We start from the raw sequence: 9,013 nt of genomic DNA on the forward strand, positions 1-9,013 counted from the left end.
AGTTGTGCCAAGAAGATAATAACCACTTGGACTTGTTAAAAATTGAATTAATTTTAAGCAATACACTTTCATTTGATTATGACACTGGTATTATGCAGTCTCAGCCTATATAATTCAAAGTTTGTTCATGTATTGTGAATATTATCATAGGACAATGAAAAATTTGTCTCAGTATTGTACAAAGAAATTATAACTAAGTAAAATTTAAAGAAAAATGTATCTCCAATCTACTATCCCAGTAGATCCCCATTTTTATTTCTTCGTGACCACTGTTAGCCCTTGTCCAAGTGTACACATAATTGAGCCATAACAGATAAAATGTTATGCTTTGCTTTCCTTTTGTTATAATTGTCTTAAGAATCTTCCCTCTTCCACAATTCTGTATACTCTTCATAATTACTGTTTGTGAGTAGATATACCCTTTTATACTTCCCTCTCCAAACTGTGAATTCTTTTTAGGGTAGAAATAGTATCTTAATCATATTTTTCCCCCTCTAGCATCCATCAAGTAGGTGGTAGTTCATTTTTATTGAAGTGCGTTGATGTGCATCAGGAAATTTCTATTTGTGAGCTATTGTAAATAATGTTGCTATCAACAGTGTCACGAATATAGTTCCCCCAACCCCTTTTCTGAATGATTTCCTTGAAATAAGTTCCCAGGAATGAGAACCAAATCCAAATCCAAGGATGTAATCATTTTATGTTTTAAAAACATGCTGCCATATTGCCTTTTTAAAAGATTGTACCAATTTACTCTGCTACCAGAAATGTATGAGTACCTCACTTGATTTCAGTCTCATCAACAATAAGTATTATAATTTATATTTTAAAAATTAATGGATCTAAAATGCTACTTGTTTTCATTTCTATTTCTTTACTATAATTAGTGAGGTTGAATGTTTTTCTGTGTTAGTTTACTGATTTTAATTTTTGTGAAAATTTTCTCTTCATGTCATGTGCATTTTAATCACTGAGTTCCTAATGTTTTCTTAAGAATTTGAGATCTTTAATATAATATGTAAAAAACCATTGTTAATTAACCTCCAGAGAAGTGATATTTACTCATTTCTACTTTATGGTATTTTAAAAATATAATTCAATATAAAAGCATCTAATCGCGTGGAATTTATTTTTAAATACCTAAGCGTATTCTCATAATAGCAAATAAGTATTTTGAGACCTACTGATTTATGATGGCCCCCATAATCGTGTGTTTAAATTCTAACATATAATAGGTTTGATTTTCAGGCTTTCTATTTTCCTCCATTAATCATTGAATCTTTTTTTTTTTTCAATTCCCAGCAGTATGTTACACTATTAATTATTAGTTGTTTGGAAATTAATTTCTGATAGGGCTATTATCCGTTCATTGAGTCTGTTTCAAATATATTTGTTTCAACTTTCTCTGTATTTTTCTGAATGTTTAAAATACTTCATAATTTAAAAAGGGTAAGAATAAGTACACTGTAACTATCACCCAGATTTACAAAATATGTATTAACCTGGTGTGCACCTATTCATTTTTCCACACTTTTTTCTCACAGGGAATTTAATTTTTTAGAGCAGTTTTAGGTTCACAGCAAAATTGAGAAGAAGATACAGAGATGCCACCTACCCCAACACATGCATGGCCTCCCCCATTAATTAGTTTATAAAGAACTAAAATTTATTTCTTACAGTTCTTTAGGCTGGGAAGTCCAAGATCAAGGTGCTGGAAGATTCAGTGTCTGGTGAAGGTCCAATCTCTGCTTCCAAGGTGATGCCTTGAGCACTGTGTTCTCACATGGGAGAAGGCAGAAGGGCAAGAGGAAACCAAACTTTCTTCATCAAGCCTTTTCCCTTATGACCTAAACACCTCCCAAAAGGCCCCACTTCAACTTAATTGAAAATTAAGTTTCCAACACAAGAATTTGGGGGAATACATTCAGGTCATAGCACCACCTTATTGCCTTGACTCTTGAGGACTTTCTTCAGGTTGGTGTAGGTGGTCTGGACTGAAGTACTGTCCCAAGGGATGACTCAAAGCCTTTTCTGAGAAAGTTTATAGCAAGTAGAGGATATCCTTGCAAGATTTTACTAATGCCCTGAATTTGGAGGTGCTAGGTAGGGCATGCTGAGTGGCTGGAAGGACCAAATGAGAATCTACTATTTGTTGCAAAAGCCTATTAGCAACAGAAGCTCTACTAAACAAAGCCAAAGAGAGATAGGCCTTCTCTCTGACTTGAAGGAATAAGAAAAAGAAGGAAACTACAAACATGACCTGATTGCAGGGCTTCTGGATCAAAGAGAAAACTAAGGCCAGTACCTGGTTGGTGGCATGAAAAGTAGGAGAAACCCTGTAGGCTGCCCCCTAATTCCTGAATCTGGTGGATCTCTGAATGGAAATGTCAGCTTGTCTCTGCTGGTCTGGGACCTTAATATCTGAGGGGAGACCATCCGGATGGCCAGTGAGTGATCAAGAGAACCTTGTAAAATAGATTGTATAACTGTTCAAAGATTCACTCGTTTTCTCGGGGGGAGGATTCACACTTCCTATTCCTTTGAAGTCAGTCTTAGCCATGAGACTCGTTTTGGTCAATGAAAAGTGAATGGGAGTAAGGGGCAGGACTTCGGGAGTGACAAGTGAAGAGCATGGAAAATACCCTCCCATAAGATCAGCAAAACTGAAAAAATGCTACTCATTACTTTGGGATGCTGTTAAGTTGAACAAGGCATACATCGATTTGAGAAGTGTTTACTCATGAAAACGTACTGAACCTCACTAAGAACAGTGGGTGTCTGTGGTTTAGCCTGGGGCAATTCCCAACCCCCAACCCAACTTCATGGCTAGTAATTCTACAGCCTGTGAGGACTGACTGGAAAGCTTGCTGCTGGGGTGGTGGGGTTGCTCATTTGAGCAGTAGTGAGTGTGGAAAAATGCATGCCGAGGTGTGTTGAGAACAATAGTGGGATAGTCTGGGACCAATGGCACACAATCCTGGAAGGCCAACACTGCAGCTAGCTGGAAGTTGTGACACCGGTGGGGCAGGTAACAGACCAGCAAGAAATCTGGGACGCCACACACTTATGCAAGGCTGCACACCAGGGAGGGACTGGACAGGGCTCTACTCTGCTTCATCTCAGGCTGTATGTGAGGCCATAAGAACACTGAAAGTAGGGGGGAAAGAGTAAAACCCATACAGAAACTTGTAAACTGCTTAAAAATTGAATACATTCTCAAAACACACAGAATCATTCACAAAACCTGGAAACTTTATTGGCTCTAGGTCTTTAAGTACAACTTCTGATTAATTATTGGCTGACTATCAAGCTATGCTGACCCAGGTGTAATTTAAAAATTAAAAAATAGAAGCCAATTTAAAAAATAGAAGCAAGAATTAAAGATAAACTAACAAAACTCCCCAGCATAGCAATCAGTTGATGCACACTGTAGGGGAGATAGACTATAGAATTAGTTCAGTAAAGTCACTAGACAGAAGAACCCAACAGCTGCGTGTGTGTGTGTGTGTGTGTGCACGCGCACACACGCATGTGTGTGTGTGAGGGAGAGAGAGAGAGGAGAGAGATATGAAAGTATCAGAATCCAGAGTAGCTAGAATATATTTTTTAAAATGTCCAGTTTTCAATAAATTTTACAAGCCATATAAAACAAACAGAAAAGTGTGACTACACAGGGAAAAAAGCATCAAGTAGAAACTGTTTCTGAGGACTCATCTTCAAAGTGGCTATTATAAATAATAATTTATAAGTTATTAAAATAACAAGTTCAAAGAACAAAGCAAGTCACATTTTAAAAAGTATGACAACAGTGATTCATTAAATAGGGGATATCAATAAAAAGATAGAAATTATAAAAAAGAACCAAATAGAAATTCTGGAATTGAAAGTGCAATAACTGAAATTAAAAATTTACTAGAGCTCAACAGAAAATTTGAGCTGGCAGAAGAGAGACTTAGTGAACTTGAAGGTAATCAATAAAGATTTATCTAATCCCAAGAATAGAAAAAAAGAAAAAAGAAAAAGAAAGAGGTATTTGTGGGATACTGTCAAGCAAACCAAAATATGCATAATGGGAATCCCAGAAGATGAAGAGATAAGTCAGAAAAAAAATACTTGAAGAAATAATGGCTGAAACCACCAAATTTGATACTTAAAAAGTGTACATATCTATAAAGCTCAAACTCCAAGGGTGTGTGTGTGTGTGTACCAATACCCACACCCAGACAAATCACAGATGAAAACCAAAGACAGAAAAATTTGAAAACAACAGAAAAAAGACTTGTTATGTACAAGAAACCACAGTAAGATTAATAGTTGACTTTTCATCAGAAACAATGGGGGCCAAAGGTACTAAAAGAAAAGAAAAGAAGAAAAGAGAGGAAGGAAAGAAAGAAAAAGAAAAGAGCCAAAAGTTGTGTATTAAGCAAAATGATGCTTTCAAAATGAAGGCAAAATAAAAACATTCCCAAATAAATATAGGAAATTCATTGCTAGCAGACCTGTCTAATAAGAAACACTAAAAGAAGTCCTTCAGGCTGAAAGGAAATAGCACCAGATGGTAACTCAAATATTCAAAAAGAGAAAAAGACCACCAATAAAGGGAATTATGTAAGTAAATATAAAAGACAGATTGAGTATATATTTTCTCTACCTCAACTGCTTTGAAAGACAATAACATAAAACAATGATCATAAAATTATATGTTGAGTTTATAACATGTAAAGATGTGCATGAAGCTACATTACAGCAAAGTATTTATGTTTTGCTAGAGTTAAATTAGTATTAATGTGAAATACAGTTTTAAATTAAGATGTATATTGTAATCCCCAGAGCAACCACTAAGAAAATGAAAACAAAATAAAAAATTCAAAAGAATTAATTGTATACTAGGGGGAAAAAAAAAAACTATTTTACACAAAAGGCAGTAAGTGAGCAGAGAAATAAGATATGAGACATATAGCAAACAAATGCTAAATGTCACATGTAAATCCAACCATATTAATAATTAAATGTAAGTGGATTAAACACCACAATCAAAAGGCAGAGGTTGATTGGATTAAAAAAAAATTGAGCCACCAAACAATAAAAAAAAAAAAATTCAACTATGTGTTGTTTGCTAAAGACACTCTTTAGATCCAAAGACAAATAGGTTGAAAGTAAAAGAATGGGAAAAGATACAAGCAGTAATCATAAGAGAGCTGGAATGGCTCTATTAGTATCAGACAATGAGGGACACTTTATAATGATAAGAGGGTCAACTCATCAGGAAGGTATAGTAATAAACATATATTGTCGTGTCACTTTATGATATATATTCTGAGAAATGCATTGTTAGGTGATTTCGTCATTGTGCCCACATCACAGAATGTTCTTACACAATATAGCTGATATAACCTATTACACACATAAGCAATATGTTATAGTCTATTGCTCCTAGGCTACAAACCTGGAGAGCATCTTACTGTACTGAATACCGTAGGCAATTATAGCACAATGGTAAGTATTTGTGTATCTAAACATAAGATAGAAAAGGTACAGTAAAAATATGATGTTATCTCATGGGACCATCATCTTTTATGGTTCATTGTTGACTGAAGCATCATTATGCAGTGCCTGACTGTATGTATCTAACATCAGAGCCCCAGAATAGATGAAGCAAAAACTATTAGAATTGAAGGGGAGAGAGAGAGAATTCATCAGTATCAGTTGGAGACTTTAATAGCACAGTATCAATGTTGGGTAGAACAAGTGTACAGAAAATCAGCAAGGATATAGAAGATTTCAAAGATATTGAAGACCTTGACCTAACAGGCATTTATTGAACACTCCATCTAATAACAGCAGAATGCACATTCTTTTCAAATATACATAGAACATTCTCCAGGAAAGTCTGTGGTAGGCTATAGAACTAGGCTAGTCCTCAATAAGTGTAAAATGATTGAGTCATATAAAGTGTGTTCTCTGACAACAATGGAATTAAGTTAGAAATCAACAACAGAAGTAACTTTGGGAAACTTTCAAATATTTATTCTTTTTGTTTGTTTGTTTGTTTTTGTTTTTAAGCCCTTATGTTGAGGGCTGACTCTCAGTAGATTGTAGCAAGGGAGCTGCTCTGCTATGTAGTAAGCCCCAACCTAGAAGCAGATTCTCTGCAAATGGTTTAGTACTAGGTTCCTCACGAACATAATTGCCTGCTGGATGAGGAGGCAGCCGCCTTTCTGGCCGCTCCCCATTTCCCAGGAGGAGAGGCTCTCCGCACCAGACCTGGGTCCCATGCAGGACATATCATGGCCCAGTGGCCTACTGATGTGACTGCGGGGGACTGGCTACCCAAGGCTATGAATATTGGGAAAATAAACATACTTCTAAATCGCCCATTTGTCAAAGGAGAAATAAGAAAAGAAATTGGAAAATATTTGAGCTGAAAAAGATAAAAATGACATATCAAAGTCTATCGGATGCAGCAAAAGCAGTGTTTAAAGGACAAATTGTGATTTTAAATTGGTATATTAAAAAAGAATAAAAGTGTCAAATTAATAACTTTAGCTTCTACCTTAAGAAGCTAAATAAAGAGCAAACTCAACCCCAAGAAGTAGAAGGAAGGAAATAATTGACTAGAATAAAATCAATGAAATAGAAAAACAATAAAATCAGTTCAACCAAAACTTGGTTATTTAAAAAGATTAATAAAATTGACAAACCATTAGCTAGACTGAAGAAAAGAAAAATAATACTCAAATTACCAAAACCGTGAATGAAAGAGACATTACTATTGACCTTGCAGAAAAAAAGCATTATAAAGGAATATTATGAAGAACTTTATGCCAAGAAATGAAACAACTTAGATGAAATGGGATAGAAATTACCAAAAAGAAATTAAGAGGAAATAGAAAATCTTAGTAGACTTCTTACAAGTAGATTAAATCAATAACTTAAGAATCTTCCCACAAAGAAAGGCCCAAGTCCAATGACTTTATTAGTGAATTCTACCAAATATTTAAAGAGGAAGTAATACAATTACAAATTTCACTATAAAACAAGAGGATGAGAGAACACTATCCACTTTATATGGGCATGACTTACCCTAATAATGAAGCCAGACACAGGCATTATAAGAAAAGAAAAACTACATACCAATATTTGTCATGAACATAGATAGAAAATCCTCAACAAAACATCAGGAATCCAAACCTAGCAATATATGAAAACGATTATGCCCATGACCAAGTGAGATTTGTCTGAGAAATTCAAGATTGGTTTAATACTCCCAAATCAATATAATACAACATACAAGGGTCTTCCCAAAAATTTGTGGAAAATATATTTAAAAGATAATATGAATTTTTCCATGAACTTTTTGAAATACCATTTTATTAACAGAACAAAGAACAAAATAAACGTTATCATCTCAATAGACGCAGAACAATTATTTGACAAAGTCCAAGACCCATTCATGAACTCTCAACAAACTAAGAATATAGGGAACTTTCTCAATTTGATAAAGGATATTATGAAAAACTTAGAGCTAGCATCATACATAATGGTGAAATACTAAATGACTTCTTCCTAAGTGTGGGAACAATACAAGGATGTCTTCTCTTGCCACTTCTATTTAACATTGTATTGGAGGGTCTAGCCAATACAGTCAGATAAGGAAAAAAGAAAAGGCATGCATAGTGGAAAAGAGTAACAAAACTCTTAATTCACAGATGATATAATCCTGAGATGATATGATTACTTTGCATGAAGAAAATCCCGAAGAATACACACACACACACACACAGAACTACTTGAACTATAAGTGAGTTTAACAAGGTCACAGGATAAGAGATCAATATATAAAAATCTACTTTATATACTAGCAATGAACAATTTGAAAATGAGAATTAAGAAAAATTTCCAGTCACAATAGCACCAAAGTGATAGAAAAACTTAGGAATAAATTTAAAAAGACATGCAATTCCTGTCAAAATTCAACCTGGCTTATTTTCAGAAATGGACAATGTGATCCTAAGATTTATATGGAAATGCAAATGACCTAGAATAAAAACAGTTTTGAAAAAGAAGAACAAAGTTGGAAGATGTATACTTCCTGATTTTGAAGCGTACCATAAAATGCACTATAAAGCAATCAAGTGGTATAGGCATAAGGGTATATATATATAGATCAATGGAACAGATTGACCTTACAATTATGATCAGTTGATTTTCAGCAAAAGCAAGTCATTTCAATGGGGAATGGACAGTCTTTTCAGCAAATGATGCTGGGACACATGGGTAGCTACATGCAAGAGATGAATTTAGACCCTTACCTCACATCATACAGAAAAACTCAAAATGGATTGTAGACCTACCTATAACCATTAAATTAGAAAATCTTTTGAAGAAAACCTTTGTGAATTTGGGTTGGGCAATTTGGGTTAGATATGATACTAAAAACTTGATCCATAAGAGTAGACATAAAAAAATTGGACTTAATCAAAAGACTTAGTACTTCAAATGGCAGTATTTAGAAAAATGACAAGACAAGCACAGAAGGGAAGAAAATATTTGTAAATCATATACCTGAGAAGGTACTTCATGCCCAGAATATATAAAGAACTCTTAAAACTCAATAAGAGTAATGGATCTCCTTACCAGCCAGCCACCAAACCAAACCAATCCAAACAAATTCAATAAAAAGAAGACAAACAACCAATTTAAAAATAGGCAAAAGATGAAATAGACATTTCATTTTCACCAGAGAAAATATAGGAATGTCTAATAAGTACATGCTTAACTCTGAAGTCACGCTAATAAAACAGATGCATAAACTGAGACAAAGAGAGGTTGAATAACTCGCCTAAGGTTGTGCAGATAATAAGTTGTAAGCCCAGGGTTTGAACTCAGGGAGTTTGGCACCAAAGTAGCAGATGCTGGTTTTTCTTCTCTTAACAAAGTAGACTCCACATCTGTGCTAGTTTTCAGGATTCAGGAAGTATGTGTTTTACTCAAAATATAAAATGATTCAAAA

The sequence above is a fragment of the Cynocephalus volans genome, chromosome 11 (genome assembly GCF_027409185.1).
Source record: "Cynocephalus volans isolate mCynVol1 chromosome 11, mCynVol1.pri, whole genome shotgun sequence".
NCBI lineage: Eukaryota > Metazoa > Chordata > Mammalia > Dermoptera > Cynocephalidae > Cynocephalus > Cynocephalus volans.